Source organism: Salmo salar, chromosome ssa03 (assembly GCF_905237065.1).
Source record: "Salmo salar chromosome ssa03, Ssal_v3.1, whole genome shotgun sequence".
NCBI classification, from domain to species: Eukaryota; Metazoa; Chordata; class Actinopteri; order Salmoniformes; family Salmonidae; genus Salmo; species Salmo salar.
The window spans coordinates 78,474,405-78,489,662 of NC_059444.1; the positions used below are offsets into that span (position 1 = coordinate 78,474,405).

The following is a 15,258-nucleotide window of genomic DNA, read 5'->3' on the forward strand; positions in this document are numbered from 1 at the left end:
ACTGTCACTGGGATTCACATTCAGCGCTCATCATCACGTATGTAGGCAGCTATACTATACGCAGATTGATTGTGGGAAATCCAGGATTAATTACAGTGTGCATCAGCGGCAGCATCAAACACACCCGATGTGGATGAAATGAACCGTCGATACGGTAAGATTGATATCGCCTATAATATTAGCCTAGATTCTAATATGCCTTTGCTTTCTCTCTCGGAGAGATTTTTTGGTCAATGGCTGTATCCTCCAGTCCATTCAGTTGGGTGGGTCTACTATATTCGACGCGGAAGAGAGCAGAGATAAATACGCCTTTTACAGATGTGGACAGACAAAGACAAAGTGGCGATGTGACTCCGACCTGTTTATAATGTCCGCTACAGAGGTTAACCTACAATGTTACAATGTAACGGTGCTGATAAATTAAAACCATCTGAAATGGGAGCGGTAGGATTTTGTAGCCTAGGCTGTAACGTTGCACATACAGTAGCGTATATCCTAGCCTGTGTATCTGCATATGTATCCGCATGTCTTTGTTTATGCTACAGTGTTTATGTCATGGTTTCTTGCTATTAACAGACATATCATTTGCAGGAAGCAGACATAGCCTAGGGGTCGTTGTCTATAGGCTCTGAGCTGTGAAGCAGTGATCGCAGGTCTCCATTTAGTAATATTATAAACAATTATTGGCTAGATATCACAGAGATACGACGATGAATCAGCTAGGTATAGGCCCTTCTGTTCCTTCTGAAACTGAGCCAGACATGGACAATTTGAGGTGCAAATATCTCATTCTATAGGATTCTTCATACTGATGTTGGTTTCAGTAATGAATAGGGAGACAGATACTGATGTTGGTTTCAGTAATGAATAGGGAGACAGATACTGATGTTGGTTTCAGTAATGAATAGGGAGACAGATACTGATGTTGGTTTCAGTAATGAATAGGGAGACAGATACTGATGTTGGTTTCAGTAATGAATAGGGAGACAGATACTGATGTTGGTTTCAGTAATGAATAGGGAGACAGATACTGATGTTGGTTTCAGTAATGAATAGGGAGACAGATACTGATGTTGGTTTCAGTAATGAATAGGGAGAGAGATGCTGATGTTGGTTTCAGTAATGAATAGGGAGACAGATGCTGATGTTGGTTTCAGTAATGAATAGGGAGACAGATACTGATGTTGGTTTCAGTAATGAATAGGGAGACAGATACTGATGTTGGTTTCAGTAATGAATAGGGAGACAGATACTGATGTTGGTTTCAGTAATGAATAGGGAGACAGATACTGATGTTGGTTTCAGTAATGAATAGGGAGACAGATACTGATGTTGGTTTCAGTAATGAATAGGGAGACAGATACTGATGTTGGTTTCAGTAATGAATAGGGAGACAGATACTGATGTTGGTTTCAGTAATGAATAGGGAGACAGATACTGATGTTGGTTTCAGTAATGAATAGGGAGACAGATACTGATGTTGGTTTCAGTAATGAATAGGGAGACAGATACTGATGTTGGTTTCAGTAATGAATAGGGAGACAGATACTGATGTTGGTTTCAGTAATGAATAGGGAGACAGATGCTGATGTTGGTTTCAGTAATGAATAGGGAGACAGATACTGATGTTGGTTTCAGTAATGAATAGGGAGACAGATACTGATGTTGGTTTCAGTAATGAATAGGGAGACAGATACTGATGTCGGTTTCAGTAATGAATAGGGAGACAGATACTGATGTTGGTTTCAGTAATGAATAGGGAGACAGATACTGATGTCGGTTTCAGTAATGAATAGGGAGACAGATACTGATGTTGGTTTCAGTAATGAATAGGGAGACAGATACTGATGTTGGTTTCAGTAATGAATAGGGAGACAGATACTGATGTCGGTTTCAGTAATGAATAGGGAGACAGATACTGATGTTGGTTTCAGTAATGAATAGGGAGACAGATACTGATGTTGGTTTCAGTAATGAATAGGGAGACAGATACTGATGTTGGTTTCAGTAATGAATAGGGAGACAGATGCTGATGTTGGTTTCAGTAATGAATAGGGAGACAGATGCTGATGTTGGTTTCAGTAATGAATAGGGAGACAGATGCTGATGTTGGTTTCAGTAATGAATAGGGAGACAGATACTGATGTTGGTTTCAGTAATGAATAGGGAGACAGATACTGATGTTGGTTTCAGTAATGAATAGGGAGACAGATACTGATGTTGGTTTCAGTAATGAATAGGGAGACAGATACTGATGTTGGTTTCAGTAATGAATAGGGAGACAGATACTGATGTCGGTTTCAGTAATGAATAGGGAGACAGATACTGATGTCGGTTTCAGTAATGAATAGGGAGACAGATACTGATGTTGGTTTCAGTAATGAATAGGGAGACAGATACTGATGTTGGTTTCAGTAATGAATAGGGAGACAGATACTGATGTTGGTTTCAGTAATGAATAGGGAGACAGATACTGATGTCGGTTTCAGTAATGAATAGGGAGACAGATACTGATGTTGGTTTCAGTAATGAATAGGGAGACAGATACTGATGTTGGTTTCAGTAATGAATAGGGAGACAGATGCTGATGTTGGTTTCAGTAATGAATAGGGAGACAGATACTGATGTTGGTTTCAGTAATGAATAGGGAGACATATGCTGATGTTGGTTTCAGTAATGAATAGGGAGACAGATACTGATGTTGGTTTCAGTAATGAATAGGGAGACAGATACTGATGTTGGTTTCAGTAATGAATAGGGAGACAGATGCTGATGTTGGTTTCAGTAATGAATAGGGAGACAGATACTGATGTTGGTTTCAGTAATGAATAGGGAGACATATGCTGATGTTGGTTTCAGTAATGAATAGGGAGACAGATACTGATGTTGGTTTCAGTAATGAATAGGGAGACAGATACTGATGTTGGTTTCAGTAATGAATAGGGAGACAGATACTGATGTTGGTTTCAGTAATGAATAGGGAGACAGATACTGATGTTGGTTTCAGTAATGAATAGGGAGACAGAGGAATTGAGGGGCGGTGTAGGCTCATATCTGCTGTATCTCATTGACATCAATTGTGCTATAATCCTGTCATTACACATACATCTGTATGTGTTTTTGTGGTAAAAGCATTGACAATGTAGTTACATTAACTAGCTGGACACAGAGTTCAGTCACCATTCAATCTCTCCTTACCTGAACACCTCAGTCTCTGTTCTCTCTGCTCACACTCTCTGGTGAACAGGGTTACTGAGGGATCAGGGGGGTTTTGTCATTCATCTATGCGTTTGTGTTGGAGACAAGTTCAGCACATTAATATCTTATGAGTCCCAGTTCATTCACAGAACTGCAGTCTGTCTGCTGCTTGAGAGAGTGAAGTTGCAATCAGGGTTTACCTGCTAATCAAAGTGCTACCGCTGTGCTGTGCTGTGCTGTGCTGTGCTGTGCTGTGCTGTGCTGTGCTGTGCTGTGCTGTGCTGTGCTGTGCTGTGTGCGGGTGTGTATGTGTGAGTGTGACAGTAAGATAATGATATACCTTCTAGTGCTCCCCCTCACCACAACCGATGTGTCTCTCTCTCCCATGCAGGCCTCTAAAGCAGCAGCATGATCCATGGCCTGGCTGTGTGTGTGAGTGTCAGTGAGGACAGACAGTGTTGCAGCCCAGGCCAGAGGCAGCAGATTGAATGCCACTGAAGTCTCAAGGTAAGCCTGAATATGAGCTCCTATTGATCGGGACCCTGCATGGGGACTGTATGGCCTGACCTCACAGAGAGAGAGAGGGGGGATTGATCCAGCCTTGAACAGCCTCTCTCTGTCTCTTTATTTCTGTCTGTCTATCTCTCTTTTTTCTGTTTCTTTTCTCTCTCTATTTATCACTCTCTCTCTCTCTCTCTCTCTCTTTCTTTCTGTCCATCAGTCCAAACCCTCTAAACCACTGTGCCTTTTTCTGGCATACGTTAACAGTGCTAAGCGGTTTGCATTATCTCACCGCGTTACATAGAGGACATACTGTATTATACTGTCACCTGGGAAGAGACATGGGTCTGTGTGTGTGTTCTGTGTTCTGTGTGTGTGTTCTGTGTGTGTGTTCTGTGTTCTGTGTGTGTGTTCTGTGTTCTGTGTTCTGTGTGTGTGTTCTGTGTTCTGTGTGTATTCTGTGTTCTGTGTGTGTGTTCTGTGTTCTGTGTGTGTGTTCTGTGTGTGTGTTCTGTGTTCTGTGTGTGTGTTCTGTGTTCTGTGTGTGTTCTGTGTGTGCATGCATGTGTGAGCCTGCCTTAGGGAGACTGAAGCAGTATACTTTATAAAGGGCAGCATAGCATCTTGAATGTGGCATTACCTAACTCAATAAGAGCAATAAAAACTGCAACTGACGGTATAAATCTCTGGCTTGTAGTGTTTTTGTCAAACACTGAAGAGGATCCTCCATGTTGGGCTAATTAAAGACATTACTGCTGTCACTAGACTTTTACTGTAACTACACTGGAGGTGTGTTGGTTAGTAGGTACAGTATGCTAATAGAAACACATATCAACTCTCTCTGAGTGGGAGAGATGGTGTGTGTGGGGGATAGGGGGTGATGGTGTGGGGGATAGGGGTGATGGTGTGTGTGGGGGGGATAGGGGGTGATGGTGTGTGTGTGGGGATAGGGGGTGATGGTGTGTGTGTGGGGGATAGGTGGTGATGGTGTGTGTGGGGGATAGGGGGTGATGGTGTGTGTGGGGGGGATAGGGGGTGATGGTGTGTGTGTGGGGATAGGGGGTGATGGTGTGTGTGTGGGGGATAGGGGGATAGAAGGTGATGGTGTGTGTGGGGGGATAGGGGGTGATGGTGTGGGGGATAGGGGGTGATGGTGTGTGTGTGTGGGGATAGGGGGTGATGGTGTGTGTGTGTGGGGGATAGGTGGTGATGGTGTGGGGGATGGGGGTGATGGTGTGTGGGATGGGGGTGATGGTGTGTGTGTGGGGATAGGGGGTGATGGTGTGGGGGATGGGGGTGATGGTGTGTGTGTGGGGATAGGGGGTGATGGTGTGTGGTATAGGGGGTGATGGTGTGGGGATAGGAGGTGATGGTGTGGGGGATAGGGGGTGATGGTGTGTGTGTGTGTGGGATAGGAGGTGATGGTGTGTGTGTGTGGGATAGGAGGTGATGGTGTGTGTGTGTGTGTGGGATAGGAGGTGATGGTGTGTGTGTGTGTGGGATAGGAGGTGATGGTGTGTGTGGGGGTGGGATAGGGGGTGATGGTGTGTGTGTGTGGGATAGGAGGTGATGGTGTGTGTGTGTGTGGGATAGGGGGTGATGGAGTGTGTGTGTGTGGGATAGGAGGTGATGGTGTGTGTGTGTGGGATAGGGGGTGATGGTGTGTGTGTGTGGGATAGGGGGTGATGGTGTGTGGGATAGGGGGTGATGGTGTGTGGGGGGGATAGGGGGTGATGGTGTGTGTGTGTGTGTGGGATAGGGGGGTGATGGTGTGTGGGATAGGGGGTGATGGTGATGGTGTGGGGGATAGGGGGTGATGGTGTGTGGGATAGGGGTGATGGTGATGGTGTGGGGATAGGGGGTGATGGTGTGTGGGGGGGATAGGGGGTGATGGTGTGTGTGGGGGGATAGGGGGTGATGGTGTGTGGGATAGGGGGTGATGGTGTGGGGGATAGGGGGTGATGGTGTGTGTGTGGGCGGGATAGGGGGTGATGGTGTGTGTGTGGGCGGGATAGGGTGTGATGGTGTGGGGATAGGGGGTGACGGTGTGTGTGTGTGGGCGGGATAGGGGGTGATGGTGTGTGGGGGGATAGGGGGTGATGGTGTGTTTGGGGGGATAGGGGGTGATGGTGTGTGTGTGGGGGATAGGGGGTGATGGTGTGTGTGTGGGCGGCAGGGGGTGATGGTGTGTGTGGGGGGATAGGGGGTGATGGTGTGTGTGGGGGGATAGGGGGTGATGGTGTGGGGGATAGGGGGTGATGGTGTGTGTGGGGGGATAGGGGGTGATGGTGTGTGTGTGGGGGGATAGGGGCGCTGGTGTGTGTGGGGGGGATAGGGGGTGATGGTGTGAAGGGATAGGGGGTGATGGTGTGGGGGATAGGGGGTGATGGTGTGTGTGTGGGCGGGATATGGGGTGATGGTGTGTGGAATAGGGGGTGATGGTGTGGGGGATAGGGGGTGATGGTGTGTGTGTGGGCGGGATAGGGGTGATGGTGTGTGTGTGGGCGGGCGGGATAGGGGGTGATGGTGTGGGGGATAGGGGGTGACGGTGTGTGTGTGGGCGGGATAGGGGCTGATGGTGTGTGTGGGGGGGATAGGGGCGCTGGTGTGTGGGGGGGATAGGGGGTGATGGTGTGTGGGATAGGGGTGATGGTGTGTGTGGTGGGATAGGGGGTGATGGTGTGTGTGGGCGGGATAGGGGGTGATGGTGTGTGGGGGGGATAGGGGGTGATGGTGTGTGTGGGGGCGGGATAGGGGGTGATGGTGTGTGTGGGGGGATAGGGGGTGATGGTGTGTTTGGGGGAGATAGGGGGTGATGGTGTGTGTGTGGGCGGGATAGGGGGTGATGGTGTGTGTGTGGGCGGGATAGGGGTGATGGTTTGTGTGGGCGGGATAGGGGGTGATGGTGTGTGTGGGGGGGATAGGGGGTGATGGTGTGTGTGGGCGGGATAGGGGTGATGGTGTGTGTGGGGGGGATAGGGGGTGATGGTGTGTGTGGGCGGGCGGGATAGGGGGTGATGGTGTGTGTGTGGGGATAGGGGGTGATGGTGTGTGTGTGGGGGGGATAGGGGGTGATGGTGTGTGTGGGGATAGGGGGTGATGGTGTGTGTGTGGGCGGGATAGGGGGTGATGGTGTGTGTGGGCGGGCGGGATAGGGGGTGATGGTGTGTGGGATAGGGGGTGATGGTGTGGGGGATAGGGGGTGATGGTGTGGGGGATAGGGGGTGATGGTGTGTGTGGGGGGATAGGGGGTGATGGTGTGTGGGATAGGGGGTGATGGTGAGGGTGTGGGGGATAGGGGGTGATGGTGTGTGGGATAGGGGGTGATGGTGTGTGTGGGCGGGATAGGGGGTGATGGTGTGTGTGGGGGGATAGGGGTGATGGTGTGTGTGGGCGGGATAGGGGTGATGGTGTGTGTGGGCGGGATAGGGGGTGATGGTGTGTTTGGGGGGATAGGGGGTGATGGTGTGTGGGATAGGGGGTGATGGTGTGTGTGGGCGGGATAGGGGGTGATGGTGTGTGGGATAGGGGGTGATGGTGATGGTGTGTGTGGGGGATAGGGGGTGATGGTGTGTGTGGGCGGGATAGGGGGTGATGGTGTGTTTGGGGGGATAGGGGGTGATGGTGTGTGTGGGCGGGATAGGGGGTGATGGTGTGTGTGGGGGATAGGGGGTGATGGTGTGTGTGTCTGGGGGGATAGGGGGTGATGGTGTGTGTGGGCGGGATAGGGGGTGATGGTGTGTTTGGGGGGATAGGGGGTGATGGTGTGTGTGTGGGCGGGATAGGGGGTGATGGTGTGTGGGGGAAATAGGGGGTGATGGTGTGTTTGGGGGGATAGGGGGTGATGGTGTGTGTGTGGGCGGGCGGGATAGGGGGTGATGGTGTGTGTGTTGGCGGGATAGGGGGTGATGGTGTGTGTGGGCGGGCGGGCGGGATAGGGGGTGATGGTGTGTGTGTGGGGGGGATAGGGGGTGATGGTGTGTGTGGGCGGGATAGGGGGTGATGGTGTGTGTGGGGGGAATAGGGGGTGATGGTGTGTGTGGGGGATAGGGGGTGATGGTGTGTGTGTGTGGGGGATAGGGGTTATGGTGTGTTGGGGGGATAGGGGGTGATGGTGTGTGTGTGGGGGGATAGGGGGTGATGGTGTGTGTGGGTGGGATAGGGGGTAATGGTGTGTGTGTGGGGGATAGGGGGTGATGGTGTGTGTGTGGGCGGGATAGGGGTGATGGTGTGTGTGGGCGGGATAGGGGGTGATGGTGTGTGTGGGGGGATAGGGGTGATGGTGATGGTGTGGGGGATAGGGGGTGATGGTGTGTGGGATAGGGGGTGATGGTGTGTGGGATAGGGGGTGATGGTGATGGTGTGGGGGATAGGGGGTGATGGTGTGTGTGGGGGGTATAAGGGGTGATGGTGTGGGGGATAGGGGGTGATGGTGTGTGGGATAGGGGCTGATGGTGTGTGTGGGCGGGATAGGGGGTGATGGTGTGTGTGGGGGGGATAGGGGGTGATGGTGTGTGTGGGGGGGATAGGGGGTGATGGTGTGTGTGTGGGCGGGATAGGGGGTGATGGTGTGTGGGATAGGGGGTGATGGTGATGGTGTGGGGGATAGCGGGTGATGGTGTGTGTGGGCGGGATAGGGGGTGATGGTGTGTGTGGGGGGATAGGGGGTGATGGTGTGTGTGGGGGGATAGGGGTGATGGTGTGTGTGGGCGGGATAGGGGGTGATGGTGTGTGTGGGGGGGATAGGGGGTGATGGTGTGTGTGGGGGATAGGGGGTGATGGTGTGTGTGTGGGCGGGATAGGGGTGATGGTGTGTGGGATAGGGGGTGATGGTGATGGTGTGGGGGATAGGGGGTGATGGTGTGTGGGATAGGGGGTGATGGTGTGTGGGATAGGGGGTGATGGTGATGGTGTGGGGATAGGGGGTGATGGTGTGTGGGGGGATAGGGGGTGATGGTGTATGGGTGGGGGGGATAGGGGGGTGATGGTGTGTGGGATAGGGGGTGATGGTGATGGTGTGGGGGATAGGGGGTGATGGTGTGTGTGTGGGCGGGATAGGGGGTGATGGTGTGTGTGGGGGGATAGGGGTGATGGTGTGTGTGGGGGGAGGATAGGGGGTGATGGTGTGTGTGGGGGGATAGGGGGTGATGGTGTGTGGGGGGGATAGGGGGTGATGGTGTGTCTGTGGGGGATAGGGGGTGATGGTGTGTGTGTGGGCGGGATAGGGGCTGATGGTGTGTGTGGGGGGAATAGGGGGTGATGGTGTGTTGGGGGGGATAGGGCGCTGGTGTGTGTGGGGGGGATAGGGGGTGATGGTGTGTGTGGGGGGATAGGGGTTGATGGTGTGTGTGGGGGATAGGGGGTGATGGTGTGTGTGGGGGGGATAGGGGGTTGATGGTGTGTTTGGGGGGGATAGGGGGTGATGGTGTGTGGGATAGGGGGTGATGGTGTGTGTGGGCGGGATAGGGGGTGATGGTGTGTGGGATAGGGGGTGATGGTGATGGTGTGTGTGGGGGGATAGGGGTGATGGTGTGTTTGGGGGGGATAGGGGGTGATGGTGTGTGGGATAGGGGGTGATGGTGTGTGTGGGGGGGATAGGGGGTGATGGTGTGTGTGTGGGCGGGATAGGGGGTGATGGTGTGTGTGGGCGGGATAGGGGGTGATGGTGTGTGTGGGGGGATAGGGGTGATGGTGTGTGTGTGGGCGGGCGGGATAGGGGTGATGGTATGTGTGGGTGGGATAGGGGGTGATGGTGTGTGGGCGGGATAGGGGGTGATGGTGTGTTTGGGGGGATAGGGGGTGATGGTGTGTGGGATAGGGGGTGATGGTGTGTGTGGGCGGGATAGGGGGTGATGGTGTGTGGGATAGGGGGTGATGGTGATGGTGTGTGGGGGATAGGGGTGATGGTGTGTGTGTGGGCGGGATAGGGGGTGATGGTGTGTGGGATAGGGGATGATGGTGATGGTGTGGGGGATAGGGGGTGATGGTGTGTGCGATAGGGGGTGATGGTGTGTGTGGACGGGATAGGGGGTGATGGTGTGTGTGGACGGGATAGGGGGTGATGGATTGTGTGTGGGGGGGATAGGGGGTGATGGTGTGTGTGGGCGGGATAAGGGGTGATGGTGTGTTTGGGGGGATAGGGGGTGATGGTGTGTGTGTGGGCGGGATAGGGGGTGATGGATTGTGTGTGGGGGGGATAGGGGGTGATGGTGTGTGTGGGGGGATAGGGGGTGATGGTGATGGTGTGGGGGATAGGGGGTGATGGTGTGTGTGGGAGGGATAGGGGGTGATGGTGTGTGTGGGGGGGATAGGGGGTGATGGTGATGGTGTGGGGGATAGGGGGTGATGGTGTGTGTGGGCGGGATGGGGGTGATGGTGTGTGGGATAGGGGTGATGGTGATGGTGTGTGTGGGGGGATAGGGGTGATGGTGTGTGTGTTGGCGGGATAGGGGTGATGGTGTGTGGGATAGGGGGTGATGGTGATGGTGTGGGGGATAGGGGGTGATGGTGTGTGGGATAGGGGGTGATGGTGTGTGTGGTCGGGATAGGGGGTGATGGTGTGTGTGGGGGGAATAGGGGGTGATGGTGTGTTGGGGGGATAGGGGCGCTGGTGTGTGTGGGGGGGATAGGGGGTGATGGTGTGTGTGGGGGGATAGGGGTTGATGGTGTGTGTGGGGGATAGGGGGTGATGGTGTGTGTGGGGGGATAGGGGGTTGATGGTGTGTTTGGGGGGGATAGGGGGTGATGGTGTGTGGGATAGGGAGTGATGGTGTGTGTGGGCGGGATAGGGGGTGATGGTGTGTTTGGGGGGATAGGGGGTGATGGTGTGTGGGATAGGGGGTGATGGTGTGTGTGGGCGGGATAGGGGGTGATGGTGTGTGGGATAGGGGGTGATGGTGATGGTGTGTGGGGGGATAGGGGGGTGATGGTGTGTGTGTGGGCGGGATAGGGGGTGATGGTGTGTGGGATAGGGGATGATGGTGATGGTGTGGGGGATAGGGGGTGATGGTGTGTGCGATAGGGGGTGATGGTGTGTGTGGACGGGATAGGGGGTGATGGTGTGTGTGTGGACGGGATAGGGGTGATGGATTGTGTGTGGGGGGGATAGGGGGTGATGGTGTGTGTGGGGGATAGGGGTGATGGTGATGGTGTGGGGGATAGGGGGTGATGGTGTGTGTGGGAGGGATAGGGGGTGATGGTGTGTGTGGGGGGGATAGGGGGTGATGGTGATGGTGTGGGGGATAGGGGGTGATGGTGTGTGTGGGCGGGATAGGGGTGATGGTGTGTGGGATAGGGGGTGATGGTGATGGTGTGTGTGGGGGGATAGGGGGTGATGGTGTGTGTGTTGGCGGGATAGGGGTGATGGTGTGTGGGATAGGGGGTGATGGTGATGGTGTGGGGGATAGGGGGTGATGGTGTGTGGGATAGGGGGTGATGGTGTGTGTGGTCGGGATAGGGGGTGATGGTGTGTGTGGGAGGGATAGGGGTGATGGTGTGTGTGTGGGGGATAGGGGGTGATGGTGTGTGTGGGCGGGATAGGGGGTGATGGTGTGTTTGGGGGGGATAGGGGGTGATGGTGTGTGTGTGGGGGGATAGGGGGTGATGGTGTGTGTGGGCGGGATAGGGGGTGATGGTGTGTTTGGGGGGATAGGGGGTGATGGTGTGTGTGTGGGCGGGATAGGGGGTGATGGTGTGTGTGGGTGGGCGGGATAGGGGGTGATGGTGTGTGTGTGGGGGATAGGGGGTGATGGTGTGTGTGTGGGCGGGATAGGGGGTGATGTTGTGTGGGATAGGGGGTGATGGTGATGGTGTGGGTGATAGGGGGTGATGGTGTGTGGGATAGGGGGTGATGGTGTGTGGGATAGGGGGTGATGGTGATGGTGTGGGGGATAGGGGTGATGGTATGAGTGGGGGGATAGGGGGTGATGGTGTGTGTGTGGGGAGATAGGGGGTGATGGTGTGTGTGGGCGGGATAGGGGGTGATGGTGTGTGTGGGCGGGATAGGGGGTGATGGTGTGTGTGTGGGCGGGATAGGGGGTGATGGTGTGTGTGGGCGGGATTGGGGGTGATGGTTTGTGTGTGGGGGGATAGGGGGTGATGGTGTGTGGGTGGGCGGGCAGGCGGGATAGGTGGTGATGGTGTGTGTGTGGGCAGGATAGGGGTGATGGTGTGTGTGGGCGGGATAGGGGTGATGGTGTGTGTGGGCGGGATAGGGGGTGATGGTGTGTGTGTGTGGGGGGTGGATAGGGGTGATGGTGTGGGGGATAGGGGGTGATGGTGTGTGTTGGGGGATAGGGGGTGATGGTGTGTGTGTGGGGGATAGGGGGTGATGGTGTGTGTGGGGGGATAGGGTGTGATGGTGTGTGTGTGGGGGGATAGGGGGTGATGGTGTGTGTGGGCGGGATAGGGGTGATGGTGTGTGTGGGCGGGATAGGGGTGATGGTGTGTGTGTGGGCGGGATAGGGGGTGATGGTGTGTGTGGGCGGGATAGGGGTGATGGTGTGTGTGTGGGGGGATAGGGGGTGATGGTGTGTGGGTGGGCGGGCAGGCGGGATAGGTGGTGATGGTGTGTGTGTGGGCGGGATAGGGGTGATGGTGTGTGTGGGCGGGATAGGGGTGATGGTGTGTGTGGGCGGGATAGGGGGTGATGGTGTGTGTGTGGGGGGATAGGGGGTGATGGTGTGTGTGGGCGGGATAGAGGGTGATGGTGTGTGGGATAGGGGGTGATGGTGATGGTGTGGGGGATAGGGGTGATGGTGTGTGTGGGGGGTATAGGGGTGATGGTGTGTGTGTGGGGGATAGGGGGTGATGGTGTGTGTGGGGGGATAGGGTGTGATGGTGTGTGTGTGGGGGGATAGGGGGTGATGGTGTGTGTGGGCGGGATAGGGGGTGATGGTGTGTGTGGGCGGGATAGGGGGTGATGGTGTGTGTGTGGGCGGGATAGGGGGTGATGGTGTGTGTGGGCGGGATAGGGGTGATGGTGATGGTGTGGGGATAGGGGCTGATTGTGTGTGTGGGCGGGAAAAAGGGGTGATGATGTGTGTGGGGGGATAGGGGGGATAGTGTGTGGGGGGATAGGGGGTGATGGTGTGTGTGTGGGCGGGATAGGGGGTGATGGTGTGTGTGGGCGGGATAGGGGTGATGGTGTGTGTGGGCGGGATAGGGGGTGATGGTGTGTGTGTGGGCGGGATGGGGGTGATGGTGTGTGTGGGCGGGATAGGGGGTGATGGTGATGGTGTGGGGATAGGGGCTGATGGTGTGTGTGGGCGGGATAGGGGGTGATGATGTGTGTGGGGGGATAGGGGGTGATAGTGTGTGTGGGGGATAAGGGGTGATGGTGTGTGTGGGCGGGATAGGGGTGATGGTGATGGTGTGGGGGATAGGGGCTGATGGTGTGTGTGGGCGGGATAGGGGTGATGGTGTGTGTGTGGGCGGGATAGGGGGTGATGGTGTGTGGGATAGGGGGTGATGGTGATGGTGTGGGGGATAGGGGGTGATGGTGTGTGGGATAGGGGGTGATGGTGATGGTGTGGGGGATAGGGGGTGATGGTGTGTGTGGGGGGGATAGGGGGTGATGGTGTGTGTGTGGGGGGATAGGGGGTGATGGTGTGTGGGTGGGCGGGCGGGCAGGCGGGATAGGGGGTGATGGTGTGTGTGGGCGGGATAGGGGTGATGGTGTGTGTGGGCGGGCGGGATAGGGGGTGATGGTGTGTGTGTGGGGGGGGATAGGGGGTGATGGTGTGTGTGGGCGGGATAGAGGGTGATGGTGTGTGGGATAGGGGGTGATGGTGATGGTGTGGGGTGGATAGGGGGTGATGGTGTGGGGGATAGGTGGTGATGGTGTGTGTGTGGGGGGATAGGGGGTGATGGTGTGTGTGTGGGGGATAGGGGGGATGGTGTGTGGGGGGGATAGGGTGTATTGGTGTGTGTGTGGGGGGATAGGGGGTGATGGTGTGTGTGGGCGGGATAGGGGGTGATGGTGTGTGTGGGCGGGATAGGGGGTGATGGTGTGTGTGTGGGGATAGGGGGTGATGGTGTGTGTGGGGGGATAGGGTGTGATGGTGTGTGTGTGGGGGGATAGGGTGTGATGGTGTGTGTGGGCGGGATAGGGGGTGATGGTGTGGGGGATAAGGGGTGATGGTGTGTGTGTGGGTGGGATAGGGGGTGATGGTGTGTGTGTGGGGATAGGGGGTGATGGTGTGTGTGGGGGGGATAGGGTGTGATGGTGTGTGTGGGGGGGATGGGGGTGATGGTGTGTGTGGGCGGGATAGGGGGTGATGGTGTGTGTGGGCGGGCGGGATAGGGGGTGATGGTGTGTGTGGGCGGGATAGGGGGTGATGGTGTGTGTGGGCGGGATAGGGGGTGATGGTGTGTGTGTGGGGGGGATAGGGGGTGATGGTGTATGTGGGCGGGATAGAGGGTGATGGTGTGTGGGTGGGCGGGCAGGGGGATAGGGGGTGATGGTGTGTGTGTGGGCGGGATAGGGGTGATGGTGTGTGTGGGCGGGATAGGGGGTGATGGTGTGTGTGTGGGGGGGGATAGGGGGTGATGGTGTATGTGGGCGGGATAGAGGGTGATGGTGTGTGGGATAGGGGGTGATGGTGATGGTGTGGGGGATAGGGGGTGATGGTGTGTGTGGGGGTATAGGGGGTGATGGTGTGTGGGATAGGGGGTGATGGTGATGGTGTGGGGGATAGGGGCTGATGGTGTGTGTGGGCGGGATAGGGGGTGATGATGTGTGTGGGGGGATAGGGGTGATAGTGTGTGTGGGGGATAGGGGGTGATGGTGTGTGTGTGGGCGGGATAGGGGGTGATGGTGTGTGGGATAGGGGTGATGGTGATGGTGTGGGGGATAGGGGGTGATGGTGTGTGTGTGGGCGGGATAGGGGTGATGGTGTGTGTGGGCGGGATAGGGGTGATGGTGTGTGTGGGCGGGATAGGGGGTGATGGTGTGTGTGTGGGGGGATAGGGGGTGATGGTGTGTGTGGGCGGGATAGAGGGTGATGGTGTGTGGGATAGGGGGTGATGGTGATGGTGTGGGGGATAGGGGGTGATGGTGTGTGTGGGGGTATAGGGGTGATGGTGTGTGTGTGGGGATAGGGGGTGATGGTGTGTGTGGGGGGGATAGGGTGTGATGGTGTGTGTGTGGGGGATAGGGGGTGATGGTGTGTGTGGGCGGGATAGGGGGTGATGGTGTGTGTGGGCGGGATAGGTGGTGATGGTGTGTGTGTGGGCGGGATAGGGGGTGATGGTGTGTGGGCGGGATAGGGGGTGATGGTGATGGTGTGGGGATAGGGGCTGATGGTGTGTGTGGGCGGGAAAAGGGGTGATGATGTGTGTGGGGCGGATAGGGGTTGATAGTGTGTGTGGGGGATAGGGGGTGATGGTGTGTGTGTGGGCGGGATAGGGGTGATGGTGTGTGTGGGCGGGATAGGGGTGATGGTGTGTGTGGGCGGGATAGGGGGTGATGGTGTGTGTGTGGGCGGGATAGGGGGTGATGGTGTGTGTGGGCGGGATAGGGGGTGATGGTGATGGTGTGGGGGATAGGGGCTGATGGTG

At 55.6% G+C, this 15,258-nt stretch overlaps 1 protein-coding gene across 4 annotated transcripts in view; it reads left to right on the forward strand.

The window, feature by feature from the left end:
- Window positions 1-15,258, forward strand: part of LOC106601758 (testis-expressed protein 2) — a 61,249-nt gene that overhangs the window by 141 nt on the left and 45,850 nt on the right. For all 4 annotated transcript variants that reach the window (XM_045715512.1, XM_045715513.1, XM_045715510.1 and 1 more), the window contains exons 1-2: window positions 1-154; window positions 3,590-3,705. The exon at window positions 1-154 is cut by the window's left edge. The gene's annotated coding sequence lies outside the window, so the exon portion shown is untranslated. The remainder of the gene's footprint in view (window positions 155-3,589; window positions 3,706-15,258) is intronic.